We start from the raw sequence: 19,073 nt of genomic DNA, 5'->3' as shown, positions 1-19,073 counted from the left end.
ACACTTTATTTTAAGTGGTCAGTTTTAAGTACACATTAGTTCCTGAGTAATTTTAGTGTAAGTACACATTAGTTCCTGAGTATCAACAATGGTTGCACACTTTATTTTAAGTGGTCAGTTTTTGTGTAATTTCAATGTAAGTACACATTAGTTCCTGAGTAATTTCAGTGTAAGTACACATTAGTTCCTGAGTATCAACAATGGTTCCACACTTTATTTTAAGTGGTCAGTTTTAAGTACACATTAGTTCCTGAGTAATTTTAGTGTAAGTACACATTAGTTCCTGAGTATCAACAATGGTTGCACACTTTATTTTAAGTGGTCAGTTTTTGTGTAATTTCAATGTAAGTACACATTAGTTCCTGAGTAATTTCAGTGTAAGTACACATTAGTTCCTGAGTATCCCCAATGGTTCCACACTTTATTTTAAGTGGTCAGTTTTAAGTACACATTAGTTCCTGAGTAATTTTAGTGTAAGTACACATTAGTTCCTGAGTATCAACAATGGTTGCACACTTTATTTTAAGTGGTCAGTTTTTGTGTAATTTCAATGTAAGTACACATTAGTTCCTGAGTAATTTCAGTGTAAGTACACATTAGTTCCTGAGTATCCACAATGGTTCCACACTTTATTTTAAGTGGTCAGTTTTAAGTACACATTAGTTCCTGAGTAATTTTAGTGTAAGTACACATTAGTTCCTGAGTATCAACAATGGTTGCACACTTTATTTTAAGTGGTCAGTTTTTGTGTAATTTCAATGTAAGTACACATTAGTTCCTGAGTAATTTTAGAGTAAGTACACATTAGTTCCTGTGTATCCCCAATGGTTCCACACTTTATTTTAAGTGGTCAGTTTTGGTGTATTTTCAGTGTAAGTACACATTAGTTCCTGAGTATCCACAATGGTTCCACACTTTATTTTAAGTGGTCAGTTTTAAGTACACATTAGTTCCTGAGTAATTTTAGTGTAAGTACACATTAGTTCCTGAGTATCCACAATGGTTCCACACTTTATTTTAAGTGGTCAGTTTTTGTGTTATTTCAGTGTAAGTACACACTAGTTCTTGAGTATCCACAATGGTTCCACACTTTATTTTAAGTGGTCAGTTTTGGTGTATTTTCAGTGTAAGTACACATTAGTTCCTGAGTATCCACAATGGTTCCACACTTTATTTTAAGTGGTCAGTTTTAAGTACACATTAGTTCCTGAGTAATTTTAGTGTAAGTACACATTAGTTCCTGAGTATCCACAATGGTTCCACACTTTATTTTAAGTGGTCAGTTTTTGTGTTATTTCAGTGTAAGTACACACTAGTTCTTGAGTATCCACAATGGTTCCACACTTTATTTTAAGTGGTCAGTATTTGTGTATTTTCAATGTAAGTACACATTAGTTCCTGAGTAATTTTAGTGTAAGTACACATTAGTTCCTGAGTATCCACAATGGTTCCACACTTTATTTTAAGTGGTCAGTTTTTGTGTATTTTCAATGTAAGTACACATTAGTTCCTGAGTAATTTCAGTGTAAGTACACACTAGTTCCTGAGTATCAACAATGGTTCCACACTTTATTTTAAGTGGTCAGTTTTAAGTACACATTAGTTCCTGAGTAATTTTAGTGTAAGTACACACTAGTTCCTGAGTATCCACAATGGTTCCACACTTTATTTTAGGTGGGCAGTTTTTGTGTATTTTCAATGTAAGTACACACTAGTTCCTGAGTAATTTTAGTGTAAGTACACATTGGTTCCTGAGTATCCCCAATGGTTCCACACTTTATTTTAAGTGGTCAGTTTTTGTGTAATTTCAATGTAAGTACACATTAGTTCTTGAGTATTCACAATGGTTCCACACTTTATTTTAAGTGGTCAGTTTTTGTGTATTTTCAATGTAAGTACACATTAGTTCCTGAGTAATTTTAGTGTAAGTACACATTAGTTCCTGAGTATCCACAATGGTTCCACACTTTATTTTAAGTGGTCAGTTTTTGTGTATTTTCAATGTAAGTACACATTAGTTCCTGAGTAATTTCAGTGTAAGTACACATTGGTTCCTGAGTATCCCCAATGGTTCCACACTTTATTTTAAGTGGTCAGTTTTTGTGTATTTTCAATGTAAGTACACATTAGTTCCTGAGTAATTTTAGTGTAAGTACACATTGGTTCCTGAGTATCCACAATGGTTCCACACTTTATTTTAAGTGGTCAGTTTTTGTGTAATTTCAATGTAAGTACACATTAGTTCTTGAGTATTCACAATGGTTCCACACTTTATTTTAAGTGGTCAGTTTTTGTGTATTTTCAATGTAAGTACACATTAGTTCCTGAGTAATTTTAGTGTAAGTACACATTGGTTCCTGAGTATCCCCAATGGTTCCACACTTTATTTTAAGTGGTCAGTTTTTGTGTAATTTCAATGTAAGTACACATTAGTTCTTGAGTATTCACAATGGTTCCACACTTTATTTTAAGTGGTCAGTTTTTGTGTATTTTCAATGTAAGTACACATTAGTTCCTGAGTAATTTTAGTGTAAGTACACATTAGTTCCTGAGTATCCACAATGGTTCCACACTTTATTTTAAGTGGTCAGTTTTTGTGTATTTTCAATGTAAGTACACATTAGTTCCTGAGTAATTTCAGTGTAAGTACACACTAGTTCCTGAGTATCAACAATGGTTCCACACTTTATTTTAAGTGGTCAGTTTTAAGTACACATTAGTTCCTGAGTAATTTTAGTGTAAGTACACACTAGTTCCTGAGTATCCACAATGGTTCCACACTTTATTTTAGGTGGGCAGTTTTTGTGTATTTTCAATGTAAGTACACACTAGTTCCTGAGTAATTTTAGTGTAAGTACACATTGGTTCCTGAGTATCCCCAATGGTTCCACACTTTATTTTAAGTGGTCAGTTTTTGTGTAATTTCAATGTAAGTACACATTAGTTCTTGAGTATCCCCAATGGTTCCACACTTTATTTTAAGTGGTCAGTTTTTGTGTACTTTCAATGTAAGTACACATTAGTTCTTGAGTATTCACAATGGTTCCACACTTTATTTTAAGTGGTCAGTTTGTGTGTAATTTCAATGTAAGTACACATTAGTTCTTGAGTATTCACAATGGTTCCACACTTTATTTTAAGTGGTCAGTTTTTGTGTAATTTCAATGTAAGTACACATTAGTTCTTGAGTATTCACAATGGTTCCACACTTTATTTTAAGTGGTCAGTTTGTGTGTAATTTCAATGTAAGTACACATTAGTTCTTGAGTATTCACAATGGTTCCACACTTTATTTTAAGTGGTCAGTTTTTGTGTACTTTCAATGTAAGTACACATTAGTTCTTGAGTATTCACAATGGTTCCACACTTTATTTTAAGTGGTCAGTTTTTGTGTACTTTCAATGTAAGTACACATTAGTTCTTGAGTATTCACAATGGTTCCACACTTTATTTTAAGTGGTCAGTTTGTGTGTAATTTCAATGTAAGTACACATTAGTTCTTGAGTATTCACAATGGTTCCACACTTTATTTTAAGTGGTCAGTTTTTGTGTACTTTCAATGTAAGTACACATTAGTTCTTGAGTATTCACAATGGTTCCACACTTTATTTTAAGTGGTCAGTTTTTGTGTAATTTCAATGTAAGTACACATTAGTTCTTGAGTATTCACAATGGTTCCACACTTTATTTTAAGTGGTCAGTTTTTGTGTATTTTCAATGTAAGTACACACTAGTTCCTGAGTAATTTTAGTGTAAGTACACATTGGTTCCTGAGTATCCCCAATGGTTCCACACTTTATTTTAAGTGGTCAGTTTTTGTGTAATTTCAATGTAAGTACACATTAGTTCTTGAGTATCCACAATGGTTCCACACTTTATTTTAAGTGGTCAGTTTTTGTGTACTTTCAATGTAAGTACACATTAGTTCTTGAGTATTCACAATGGTTCCACACTTTATTTTAAGTGGTCAGTTTGTGTGTAATTTCAATGTAAGTACACATTAGTTCTTGAGTATCCACAATGGTTCCACACTTTATTTTAAGTGGTCAGTTTTTGTGTATTTTAAATGTAAGTACACATTAGTTCCTGAGTAATTTTAGTGTAAGTACACATTGGTTCCTGAGTATCCCCAATGGTTCCACACTTTATTTTAAGTGGTCAGTTTTTGTGTTATTTCAGTGTAAGTACACACTAGTTCCTGAGTACCAACAATGGTTCCACACTTTATTTTAGGTGGGCAGTTTTTGTGTAATTTGGGTGTAAGTACACATTAGTTCCTGAGTAATTTTAGTGTAAGTACACAGTTCCTGAGTACCAACAATGGTTCCACACTTTATTTTAGGTGGGCAGTTTTTGTGTAATTTCAGTGTAAGTACACACTAGTTCCTGAGTAATTTTAGTGTAAGTACACACTAGTTCCTGAGTATCCACAATGGTTCCACACTTTATTTTAGGTGGGCAGTTTTTGTGTATTTTCAATGTAAGTACACACTAGTTCTTGAGTATCCACAATGGTTCCACACTTTATTTTAAGTGGTCAGTTTTTGTGTAATTTCAATGTAAGTACACATTGGTTCCTGAGTACCAACAATGGTTTCACACTTTACAACAAAGTTTCATTAGTTGACATGAGTTAACAATGAACAATACTTCGACATCATTTATTAAGTTTAGTTAATGTTGACCTCAGCATTTAGATCAAAAGATGTATCTATTAACATTAGTTAATGCGGTGTGAACTAACCTGAACAAGAACATTTTTAAACTGACATCAGCAAAGATTAATACAATCTTTAAAATATACTACTTATTGCTAGTTCCTGTTACTAATGCATTAACTAATGTTAACAAATGAAACCTCATTGCAGTCTTGCAGATAGAGCATTAGAGTATTTGCACATTGTTGTTTACAGCATGTGAGGCGCACAACAAAATCAAACTTCCTGAGTAGCCGTAACATGCTATATAAAAATGACTGAATCTACATTGTTGCATTCTGCAAACATTTGTTGCATCCATGCTAAATGAATAATAAATATATTAAGCACACATGGTAGGCATGAACAACAATGCTTTACACCTGTAAAAAAACATGAAAATTACAAAAATAAATAAATCACAGAAACCGCAGAGTACTTACAATTGTAGTTACAAAATTGCAATTATGGCATGTACTTACAAAAGTGTACTTACAACTTACATATGTAAGTACACTATTATAACTACAGACTGAACATGCATGTACTTTAAATGTAAGTACAATGTTAAAACATGAAGGTACAACGACAGTACATTGTATTAAGTGCTTAATGTGTCGTGTAAGTACATTGTTGTTAAGGCCACCTAATGTAAAGTGGGACCAATGATTTCAAACAACACAAATCCAAGTCTGCTGTTTGAAAATAGCACGGATCATACCGAACCAATTCAAACGGACCATGTGATGTCACTATGCTTTATCGCCGCCAACTACCAGAGGAAGATCAGTAAAGGATACAATATGCCCTGGATACGTTGTTCTGTTAGCTGTAACAAGTCATCAGGAAAAAAACAACAGCTATAACTTTATTCGATCTCGACACTGCTTGATGTGGGCCGGTATGCATTAAGGCTGCACGATTAATCACACGATGTTGTGAGGCGCGTTTAGTCAATGAAGCCGGTACTTTGATTAGTAGTAAATCTCCAGCACGTGCGTTCAGCGTTCAGCTGGAGCAGCCGTAAATCACTGACAAGCTACGCCAAATCGCGCTCAAAATTCGGCAAAATCGTGCGTTCGGCCGCATTCGATTTTGAGCGCGATTTGGCGTAGCTTGTCAGTGATTTACGGCTGCTCCAGCTGAACGCTGAACGCACGTGCTGGAGATTTACTACTAATCAAAGTAACGGCTTCATTGACTAAACGCATACTATGCATATAGTCTTTAGCATACCAGTGTCATGCAGGTGCTTTTCACAGCAAGGGCGTTTTTTTTCGGCACAATTCCCCCTCGTTAGCGTGATTCCCTACACCTGTCTAATTAGTGTGCCTTTATAATTCTTCAAGGTCTTAAGGCCTTTATCGAGCGACTACATTTACAATCATTTAAACTTTTTGTCCTAAACATAGTCAAAGACAGTGTGGATAGTGGTAGTAAAAATGTTTATTTCAATTCATTTTTAAATCTCATTTAGATGTGCTGTGTCTGTTGTCATATCAGATACAAATATGACGACGAGCATAGGAGAAGTGACGTCTTTGGTCTCCATGAATCCCTTTAAGACAGTGGTTCCCAACCACGTTCCAGGAGGCCCCCCAACACTGCACATTTTACATGTCTCCTTTGTCTGACACACCCATTTCAGGTCATGGATATTATCCAGGGTTAAGGAAACATAGAAAACATGCAGGGTCGGGGCCTCCGGGAATGTGGTTGGGAACCACTGCTTTAAGCTACTCAGGTATTTTAGTAATTAAATATACCTCCTTTGCTTTTTCAAGCCAGTTGATAGGCACCACATCCACTCTGTTGTCCTCAGGGAATTTAATCACTGTGTATCTCTGAGAGAAAAAACATAATGAGGGGCTTAAGTGCAATTAAAGTGATCTGCACTTGAAACCCCTTTGGCTCCAAATCCTTGATAACTGAGATACTGCACACCATAACAAATACACATGCATTTAGTTCAGTGTCTCCAGTTCCTTATAGCATGATACCTATATTCCACTCTCACCATTAACTTTAGCTGGCATTCTGCTATATACAGTCAAGTCCTAGCATTCTGTCTCCTTGACAGTTTACAGATATCGCTATGAATGTTGCATAAGGGAAAACTGGTGTCTTTACCTTCCGATATCGGCAGGCAAGGGTGAAAGCCAAGTTGTCAAACTTTCGTTGGTTCCAGCGCATGGCCATGACCGTCAGCATGTCTATGCGTCCTGCAGAAATTTAAAATATGAATAGGAGAAGAAACTGAGTGTGCAAGTCAAGTCAAGTCACCTTTATTTATATAGCACTTTTAATAATACATATTGTGTCAAAGCAACTGCACAGTATTTAAACAGCACAATAGTGTGAAGGTAAAATTTGAAGTGGGTGGGTCTTCTTGTCCCACCCATATACAATGGGTACATGGTACCATATTTTCCATCTATGTGGGTTATGATGCTTACACACACACACGTTACCGATGATACTCCTTTGCAAGATGCAAAAAGGAAGTTACACAAAACAACCTTGTACATACTTAGGTTATGTATCCAGATACATTTGAAAACGGAGTTTTCGTTTCAAAACGCTCTCCGTCCACACTAGCGTTTCCCAGCGTTTTCCGAAAGTTTCTCATCCACACTGAAACGTAGGAAAATATCAAATTCGCCTTACCGCGCATGCGTAAAGCCTCCAAAATTATACAGACATATTAAGTTTTCACGCAATTCTTCTGGTGGGATAATTTACGGAAATATCTCATCATCCACTGACGCGTCTATATCGCGCTCATTCATATTTTATCTGAAAAGCAGTTGTCGTCATGTTTTGCAGGACAGCAACTGTGAGTAAATTTTCTGTCATCATTTTAGGACTGTAATTTGTGGAGTATACAAGGTAAATCTCTTTAGCAGCAGTGTGACAGTGAATAGCACAATATACGTCACATGACTAAATATGCGTCATCGTTTTCAAAAGCCTCCATTTTCACAGTCCACACTACAACGCGAAAACGGCGTTTTCAAATTTATCCACTTTGGAGAGCGTTTTCAAAAAGCTCCGTTTTCCTCGACAAAAACGCCGTCTCAGTGTGGACGGAAGGCCAAAACGGAGAGAAAAAGATGCGTTTCAAACGAAAACGTATTAGTGTGGACATGGCCTTAATTTCACACAATGAAATATTAAGACACCTACTATCAAGCCACGCAAAGTGGGCTTTCTGTCTGAGCCGGGTGTGTTCACAAGGGCTCTGAAGCAACTGCACGTGAGAGACAGAGTCATGTAGGCAGTGTCTCCCTCCAGTAGAACTACCTCAAGGAGTATCATCTCCAAAACTTCCATGGGTAACTGAAATGTATTTACAAAAGGAATAACCATTCAGTGGCTTGAATAGAGCATAGAGACACAAATCATAATCTGAAAACCAAGGCCACCATTGACTTTGTATTGCAGGAAGCTGTTTTCTTGTCATTTCTGACTTATACTGTAACAAAAACAAAGTCTAAAAGCTGCTATGTGACAAGGTGTACAGTAAACAAGCTAAAAAAACAGAACCAGTTAAGCTGTCAACCCCCAAAAAACAACAAACACCTTGTCACATAGCAGCTTTCAGATATTGTCCTATTTTTTTTTTGTTATAAGTCAGAAATGACAAGGTGGCAGCTTCCCACAATACAAAATCAATGGAGAGCGTTGGATGCTCAGACCCCCCCCCCCCCCCCCCTACATGTGCTTGGTCTCTATATTACAGGATTCTGGTACTTAAAGGGATAGTTCACCCAAAAATGAAAAGTTGATGTTTATCAGGGCATCAAACATGTAGGAGACTTTTGTTTCTTCAGTAGAACACAAACAATGTTTTTTTTTTACTAAAACCGTTGCCGTGTGTCAGCCATATAAATTGAAGTTAAAGGGACCCACAGCTTTTGAGTGTCAAAAAACAGCAGTTTAAGTTAAAAATCTTCATTTGTGTTCTACTGAAGAAACAAAGTCACCTACATCTTGAAAGCCCTGGGGGTAAGCAGATAAACATCAAATTTTCATTTTTGGGTGAACCATCCCTTAAAGAAATGAAGACAACTTACATCCAAAAGGTGCCACTGAGTCCTGTTTGGCCTGAAAGAACATCATATAATACAAATAAGTCCATAAATACAGCAAAAGAGTACAAAAATGTCTTCTAAAATCTCATACATGTACATTCTCTGTAATATTCTTCTTCTGTCTCTTTCTTTCCTGTCTTTCTTACTCAGATCTATAACAAAAGTAGCACAGGTAGGTAGAGGTCGACCGATATTGGTTTTTACCGATACCGATAGCTAGGTTGGACCACACTGGCCGATACCGATTAATTAACCGATAGTTTTTGAAAATAGATACTGAACGGCAACTAAAATACTGCTCTGCTAGTTTTAAAAAAGTAATTAACCATACTTTGTAAATTAATAAAAATATTAATTTTAATTATATATTGATCATTAAAGTTATTTCATAGTTCATTAATGTTAACAAAATAACACCCTAACAAGGAACAACACTTCTATTCTACAGCTTTCATCAATCTTAGTTGATGTTACAAATGGGCTCATTGTAAAGTGTTATTTCATATTAACAGTAGGGGTGGGAATCTTTACATTTTAACAATATGTAAAATTGCAGTTTCTATGCTTTTTGTTTATATTTGGAATCTCTGTATGTTAGTACTGCCTTATTAAAATTAAGATTCAATTTAATTACGATTTTCAACAACAACTAAATAGAATATATATAATATAATTTTATATAATTTATTTTTGAGCAAAATTTACTTTATTTTTTTATTATATAAGCAGGCTACTTAAACCAATTACTTATTTAAAATAAGTGTTCTTTAAGTATCCAAAAGTTAACAGACAATAGTTAATTTTTCCTTTCGTTTGATTATTACTGATGAGATCATTGACAGTGGCTGCTTTAACAGGCTGCATTCAAACGAATTGAAATCTAAAACAGTTTATTTAATCACCAAATGGGCAAATGTTTACTTCAAGAATGATCAAAAAAGCGGCTAAGATTAGTTTAAACAACAGATCAAACGGAAAGTACGATCTATATTGTTGTAGCCATTTAAGAAAATGTGTTATCTGTTTTACATTTATGTTTAAATATTATTTGTTTGTGTTTTGTTTCAGTATAATCTGTTAATTACGAAAGAAGTGTGTGTAATTTGTAAATGTCATAAAGGACGTGGTATGAATTGGACGGCAATACACCGGGACATTTGGAGAGGGTCAGACACAATTGTTGACCACTTCCACCTTTTTATTTTTGTTTTGTATAATTTTTATCTTAATTTTGAATACATATTTTTGTTGATCAGTTATTAAAATCAAGTAAGAACAAGGAAAATTGCATTGTGAAATAAAGTGCATAACAAGATGCAAACCTACCATGCTTCCGCGGCCTGAAGAAAAGACTAAAACATAAATTATAGCTCTATATGAAGCATACAGACTTTATTAGAGCTACAGAAATACGAATTTATCACTTAAATGCACAATCTTCCAGCAGGGTCAAGCCTTTATAAACATTAACAACAATTTGGGACAGATATGTAATGTAAAACTGTGAATGGCGCGCTGTGGGCAGCAGGATTCTGTAGGCTGAATGAACACGGTTTGCTTTCTCACATCAAGTCTTTAAATCTGCAATTTTGCTGGCTACAAATATGACCAACTGGATATAAATCAATGCAAATATATGGTAACAATCCTGACATTTAACATTGGTGTCTGACTTAACCTCTCATACTCTATGACAGCGGAGCGGAGCGTGAGCCACTTCAGCAAAGAACGCAATCCGGAAAAACTATCGGCATGGATTTTTGCCGATAACCGATAGTTCAGCCAACCGATTAATCGGCAAAACCGATACATCGGTCGACCTCTACAGGTAGGTATGTGTAATAGTTATTTTAAATGTAATTAAAATGTTCATGAAAGAAAGAACAAACCTCAAGGGGAAATTTTCCAGGAGGAGGAGACACCACCATCTTCTGATGCAGGGCATGTCAGTCTGACATAAAAAGAAACAAAGAGTTACTTACTTTTTGCTTACTTTTTAAAAATATGGGGTGTTACCATTGCAGATTTCACTTAGCCTACCTCTGTAAAATCAAAGGCCCCTGATGTCACAAAGCACAGTGAATACTAAAATGGTAAACATTAACACATACATTTACTGGTAGTAAACAACACAACTTAAAAAAAAAAAAGAAAAAAAAACTTACCATCAGGACAAAGACACAACAGCTGTTGATGAGATGTTGCCGTGGAAGGCCCTGTTGAAGTTACCATGCAAGGTTAAACTACTTTGTAAAAGTCTAAGATTTTCCAATGTTTCTACAGTTATTCAAATAAACAATGGTACCATAATGTCGTTGATTATTAAAAACACTTAAATTAAATATAGGTTAGAACCAGAACTTCCCATTAGTATCGGCGGCTGCTGTTCTTACGTTTTCCTTTGGACCAAATCCTGAGCATGTTTAATGCTTTGGCTTTTTTAGATTTTGTTTATTTGCGTGGCTTGTTTTGGGATTTTTTTTCACGTTCATGACTTTCACTGTTTATATATGTGTTTTCCTCACTTTTTTGAGATTGCGTTCATGTCACTTTTTGAGATTGTGTTCATGTGACCTTTTTGAAATTTTGTTCATATTCATGACCTTTTGAGATTTTGTTCATTTTCATGAATTTTTGAGATTTTGTTCATGTCTTTTTGAGATTTTGTTCATGTTTTTGAGTTTTTGTTCAGGTAATGAGAGTTGATTTGTGTTCAGGCCATTTCAAGTGAACAGGACAGTACAAAATGACAAGAAAGTGTGAGGAGTTGAGAGTAGTGTTGCTTTCGTCAACGAAAACTATGACTAAATATCGTCGTCAACGAACCTTTATCACATGACGAAAACGAAACGAAACGAAAATGCTGGTCATGTGACGATGACTATAAAAAAATGTATAATGCAATATCGTTAACGAATAAAAACGAGACTAAATGTGGTTTACAAAATAAAAACTATGTTAAAACGTCTCTTCATTTTCGGCGACGAAAACGAGACGAAACGAAATGTTATAACGTTAGATTGATGTGCGCATGCCCAGTAGCCAGAGCTGTATCCCTTCTAGCCTAAACCACAGGCGACATCATTTTCTCAAGCCACACTCGCGGCTACAAACAAAGTTAGGTTTGACACAGAGAAAGGGGCCGACGGTCAGCTGTGGTTCATCTTTGGGAGAAAAAGAAGAAACGACTCTACATTTTTTCCTACTTTTTAGGAGTGATGGAAAAATAAAGCTTTTCGAAGCACCAAAGCGTTCCCCTCAACTGTATCGTAAAAAGCTTTATAACTCGAAGCTTTTCAACACGTTGCACACTAATGACATCTTGTGGTCAAACGTTTTTTTTGCGTCCCAGATGTCAAAGCGATTTTTGGACAGTTTCATAAAATGAATCAATTTGTGCTACGAAAACCATAATAAATATTTTACTCACACAAATGAATTTATCTGTAAATCTGTATCTGTAAACTTATCTGTAAATAAACTTATAAAAGTACAAGATTTTGTGTAGCCATAGAGGATCAAAGTAAATTAAGGATATTGTTAAATTGATTAATACTATTATTAATTAGAAGTGCTTTTCGAACATATGTACATAGGTACATATAATTTATTCTTAATAAAGTAGTGAATGACACTTGAAACCTGCCCAAGGGTTTCGTGTTTGTTGAACTTAATTTTATTTATTTTATTTTATTTATTGTTTTTATTTATTTTATTTCAATTTATGTGTATGTATAAAATAAATGTTGTAATTTCAAATTAGAGCATCTTCCATGTCTGGAATGGATGTATTCTTGAGTTTATAAGGTAAGGTTGAAATGGGTTTGGCTTAAAGAAAACTTTGGTTTCGTCTTTACTACTAGGTACTTGTACTATATTGACTGGGTTAAATAAGATTGCATTACTAAAAATAGACTAAAATACAATTTTCATTGACTAAAAAAATTACTAAATGTCATCAGTTTTCGTCGACTAAAACTAGACGAAAATAGTCATGGGTAATTCTGACTAAAATAAGACTAAAATGCTCAGACTTTTAGTCGACTAAAACTCGACTAGACTAAAACGAGTATGAACGTGACTAAAACTAATAAAAACTGAAATGACAGCTTCACACAAAGACTAGACTAAAACTAAAATTAAAATCGGCCGCCAAAAACAACACTAGTTGAGAGCGGAAGTGGATTATCGTCTGATACGGGACTCAAACTCAAAAAGACATGTTTATTAAACAAAACACATTTGTCTTGATGACAGGGGCGTCCAGTGCAGAAAAATGACAAAGGGGTTTACAGGCAGAGGGATAAAACAGAGGTAGCATCAGTTATCGGCTTCTTCATTTTCAGGTGCACTGTGGAATAGAGTTCCTCATTCCTCCTTGTGTCTCACTATTTTCTCGACACAACTGAAGAGGTTTTTTTTCTTCTCTCCGTTTAACCTTCTCTGGAACAATCACTTGGCCCAGCTTGCTTGATCCACCTTTCCATGATCCTCCTGTCAACATGGGATGGTTGTCATGAAACTCCTCCCATGATTTCAAGTGCTGCATCAGGAGGATGTTGTGAAAAAAACATGTCAGGGTACCTGATCACTTCAGAGAACAAAACTGTGCATAGTGCAATGGTGTCTTGAGGAACCTGTATATAACGGTCGACTTTGTCATGGTTCCCATTCATGTAGAACCAAACTGTCTCAGAAAATGTCTTATTGAAACATCTTGACGTTTTCAGTGTTGCATAAGAAAGCCTTTTGTCATGAAGGTTTATGTCTTGCCCATTATTTTTGATAGGACAACAGTACAGATCGTTTGGTCGCATCTGTACTGTATATTCACCGACTAAAAAGTCAGTGGCCTGCATGTCCCTTTTACGCCAAGATTCAATGAGAAAATGTATTATTGCGACATAATGAAGAAAACTTGTTATTCTGGTCGGTGCTCGCCATATGTGGTCAGTGACTGAGACTTGGGTAATGCCTTGAATTGTTGCTGCAGAACACCCTGCCCAGGAAGTGTGCACCTTGAATGCTCCATCCAGCATTCTTGCAGTGGGATTTCCAACATATATCCTTAAATGAAATATATCAATAGTGTCGTTCAGAAAGTTCTTCTGTTTCATCTTCTCTGGATCGAAGGCGAGAAGGACTTCTGGCTTGTTGTCGTTACCCTCGAACCTGGACGGCATCAATGCCATGCACAGATATTTCAGAAGCAGCAGCTGAAATTCAGCCCAAATATTCTCCAGTGATTATCACTAAGCACAACTGAGGGGTTCATTCAGGGGTTAGCATTAATAGTCGAAATATTCTTCCGTTTTTTGTTTTTTTTTTCATCTCTAATAGCCGAAATCCTGTTCAGTCAATGAGACAGTTCTCACTCAGTCCAAATATTGCTTAGTGGTTATCATTAATAGTCGAAATATTCTTCAGTTTTTATCGCTTATAGCCTGGAATCCTGTTCAGTCAGTGGGACAGTTCTCCTTTAGTACTGTTCAGTGGTTATCATTAATAGTCAAAATATTCTTCAGTTTTTATCGCTTATAGCCTGGAAACCTGTTCAGTAAATGGGACAGCTCTCATTTAGTACTGTGCAGTGGTTATCATTAATAGTTTAAATTTTGTTCAGTGGTTATCATTAATAATCGGAATACCCTTCAGGATATATCACCTACAGGCGAAATCTTGTTCCGTCAACACCTGCCCGAAATCACGTTCAGGTGAGGCGAACGTTGCGAACGTCCGTTTAGGTCCCCAGTACCTCCTCTTTATAACGTTTGGAGGACGTCCAGATTTGGTCCAATTTGTAACGAGCAGTTTTTGTTTTTTTTTGCCGCTTGCCGCGTGTCTCCCATTGAAAATGAACTAGACCCTATTAAATTAAAGCAAACACTGATCTCCACAATGGTATCGTCAAACAAAACAAAACATCATCATCTAAACATCTGTTCATTCTGAATAAGATCTTCTATAGACATCTGACAGAAATCAAATCTGTCCGGTTAGAAATGCGTGAAGTTGGTAAAGCTGTGTTTTGAGTTGTTTAAATTTACAGTTGATTTCATCTAAGGCTGTGGCTGAAGTCAGTTATATAGTTCTTGTGTTTGTCTTGTTTCTCTGTCAATCAGTGATTCTGCTCATTAGCAGCTGCTGTTCATCAGTGTCTGAAGTCACTCATTAGTTTTCATTATCTCTGTAAGGTGGACTATATTAGTAAACTCATGTAGGGAATAGTGAATGAGGGTGTAGAGTGTGATTTTAAACAGCCTCTGAGTGTCGATTTTGAACGCTGTTAATTAACGATACATAGCAGCAGGCTACTTTTTCGAAATTGACAAATAATACCCAGAATGCACTGTTTTAATGGAAAACAGCATGTTACTGTCAAAATTTGGCCGTTTTTTACAGCAATTTTTAACAGTGATATGTGGCATTTTAGTGCATACATAGCAAGGCCCATTCTTAACATCAGATCTGGCTGTATAGTTAGCAAATCGCCACCACATATTCGTGGCGTATGCATGTGGCGTCTCATCTTCTCCAAGCCAGGTTTCATTTCCTGTACCAACAAAAGTATGAGCACAGGCAAACAAATTTATTAATATGGCCAGATATATGACTGGTTTTGAAGACATGGCCAGATACTTTCAGCGATGGTGATTGTGAATCCTTGGTTCTTCTTCCTCGTCCTATCGATTCCTCCTCAGTTACCCGAACTCAAGCAGGTGAAGAAACGATAGGTTGATCCCCTCCTCTGGCCGGAGCAGCCTTCACTCTACTGGCATGAACCCACTGTGGTTGGCAGTCAGTCAGCAGCGATGACTGTCGCGGGTCCTAGGTACTTTGGCTCTCCCTGCTTTGGAGGTTTCAAACACTTTATCAGAACCTGTTGACCTGGAGCAAAAGGGTGAGTCGGCTTTTCTGCAGGAAGAGGGAGAGAGAGAGAAACATCACCATTTATGATATTTAACGTCTTAACCAGGGAATCCACGTAATCCGCGATGATCAATACAATAAGATTGATTCAGAATTTGAATCACTTTCTCTTTAGATATGTGGGAGACACCATGATAATGTCTACACAGCATAACAACTGCTGATGCTGGCAGAGCAATTCTATTCTGGTTGTCTCTCAAAATACCTGTTTGGTCTGGTTTCACCTCATTTGTTGCCCAGTGGTTCAAATCAGCTTGCGTAGGATTAGCCTGTAACACCTTAATGTCCAAATCATTATTCAACACAAAAGACATGATAGGCACCTCCGTGCCTGCTTTGTCTACATATGGACTCAGTATTACTTCTTTCGCAGCCCATTTAGCAACTTCATCTGCAAGTTTGTTTTTCTTGAGCCTCATCTGACTGACCAGCCGCATGCCCAGCCACCTTTATCACAGCCAATTTCGATGGTAACTGCGCTGCATGGATCAGTTCAGCTATAACACTGTGATGTGAAATTGGCTTTCCTTCTGAGGTTTTGAAATCTCTTTCTTCCAATAATTTAGCAAAATCATTGAGAACTCCATGTGCGTATTTTGAATCAGTGTATATATTAATACACTGGTCTTTTGCCAATTGACAAGCCCTTATTAGTGCAATTAGATCTGACACTTGTGCTGATTTATATGGAAGAGAATAAGCCTCAATTATACGATCTGGAAGTTCTACAATCGAGTAGCCACACCAGTATTCATTGTCATGTGGTTTTAAGCATGATCCATCTACATACCAATGATTCCCCTCCTCCAGGACAGATGCAGACATATCTGGCCTGCAAGCTGTGGAAGTATGGATTCTTGCAAGGCAGTCATGATCATCGTTCTCAAATTCCCCCTGTGTTAACAACTTATGCAAACATAAGGTAGGACCATGAGCAACAGATGTAGGTTTCAAAGTCAAGTTAGCAGTAGCCAATAAAATAGCTTCATAACCTGATCGATGTTGAGCAGTCATATGCTGAGTAGAAATGTTTTGCATAATAGCGCCTACCTGATGAGAAGTGTGCACTGTCATTGGATGTGAAAGAACAATGCGTTCTGCATCCTGCACCATGATCGCTGCAGCAGCCACTGCACGCAAACACGCTGGAAGCCACTTCGCAACTGAATCCAATGTTTTGGACAAATATGCCACTGGACGAAAGTTTCCCCCATGTTCTTGGGCCAGAATCGCGGCGGCCGTTGCCCCACTTTCATGCACATACAGATGGAAGTCCTTATCGTATGCTGGTAGGCCCAGGGCGGGGGGCCTGATCAAGGATGTTTTCAAATGTCTGAATGCTTGGTCCATCTCAGCTGTCCATGTAATAGTCTCAGAGTCCTGCAAGGTGGCCGCTCTCAGGATTTTGTCATACATGGAACAGTTAGGCACCCAGGATCTGCAATAGTTCACCAGGCCCAAAAAGCTTTGCATTTGCTGTTTCGTGGCAGGATGCTTGAATGTAGCGATAGCTTTTATACGATCTGCAGACAATCGTATTGTGCCCCTTGACAGTTCATGTCCAAGGTACTCGACCCTCCTCTGGACCCACTGCAATTTGTCTCTTGACGCTTTGAAACCGGCCTCTGCTAAAATGTTGCATACAATAGTGGAGGCAGCTTCACACAAGTCCGCAGAGGCACCGGTAAGCAAATTACATCTCCCATCATCGATCAAAGATGTCTCATCAAATTTAATACACTTCACACAAGTATTAGAATGCCCAAATAAAACACAAAATAAATTCCGCGGTTTTAAATTAACTTTTTGATATTTTGGCCAAAAGAAAGCTTTCAATACATCAAAATTCATATGTTCACCTAGGAGACTGAGAATATTTAAGCAAGAGTTGAGCGTAAAAATAATCTTTCACAAAAACATCTATTCCCAACTAGAAATAGGTAATGGAAGCATTTCAACAGATTCTCAAAACTTCATCCCACATTCAAATAATGAGGTTAACCACAATAATCCAATTCACGTATATCTTACACAATACGAGAATATCCTTTTTGTTTACCAACAACGGAAACAAAATCACGGCACGAGTAAGCCATCAATTTCTCCAAAAGACAGGCAGAAAAGAATTAAAAACATTTTCTTACCTGTCTTTCTGAGAAACTCCCGGAGAGTCGAGCCCCCAATTGTTAATAAAGTATATATTTCTCCTCCCGTTCTGCTTCTCGTTGCCACAGTAATACTCTCAATCTTCTAAAATGTGTTATTTTCGGCCGGGAAGTAAAAACACAGACACAAGTTCTGTATCTCCTTTACTTCAACTTTATTGGCTCAATACAAGAGCATATATAGGAATATTAACGGATATTATGCATCTAACCAAAAATATCTATGTGCGTCATATGGGATAAAAACAATAATGGGTGTACAATAGAATATCAGAAATAGGTCTAGGTATACAATGAGCTCTTCCTGTTATTCCAACCAACTATATATTAATCAAACAGATACAAGTGTAAAATACATTAAGCAGCGGTGAGAAAGGAAAAGGGAGGGGGGAGAGAAGTCAGCCATAAGAAGTTTCCCACGACCACAGAAGCAGAGAGAGAAACATATTCTAACACCTGGTGTCTGGGACGCCTGCGGATCAAGGTAGATCGGGCCTGTGTTACAGCCCTGACCCCTTGGAAGGACCCTCAGTGGATGGAACAGGGCATTCCCCTGGACAGAAGGAAGGTGGTCTCGACAGATGCTTCCAACTTGGGTTGGGGAGCACTGTGCGACAGCAGACCAGCGTACGGCCAATGGTCGAAAGCAGAGAGTTGCCTTCACATCAACTGCCTAGAAATGCTAGCAGTGTGCTTAGGCCTTCACACCCTTCTGCCAGTACTGAAAGGTCACCACGTCTTAGCTCGGACAGCATGACGGTGGTGTCCTACATAAATCACCAGGGAGGTCTTTCCTCGAGACGTCTGATCTCGCTAGTAGAACGTCTCTTAAAATGGGCTCAATTCAACCTGCTCTCATTGAGAGCAGCACATGTACCAGGCAGGCTGAACCAGGGGGCAGACATGTTGTCTCGGAGCAGCGTCTCCTTGGACGAGTGGACGCTCCATCCCCAGGCGGTTCAGGAAATATGGACCGTCTTTGGCAAGGCAAAAGTCAACCTTTTCGCCACAGAAGACAATTCTCATTGCCACTTTATTATTCGAAGGAACAGGATGCGTTGGCCCACAGCTGGCCCAACCTCCTCCTATACGCATTTCCCCCAATCGCTCTGATACTGCAGGTCATCAGGCGAGTCAGTGAGCAGAAACTCAAAGTCTTGCTGGTAGCTCTGTTCTGGCTCCGTTGG

The sequence above is a fragment of the Garra rufa genome, chromosome 2 (genome assembly GCF_049309525.1).
Source record: "Garra rufa chromosome 2, GarRuf1.0, whole genome shotgun sequence".
Lineage (NCBI taxonomy): Eukaryota > Metazoa > Chordata > Actinopteri > Cypriniformes > Cyprinidae > Garra > Garra rufa.
This window is presented reverse-complemented; position numbering follows the sequence as displayed.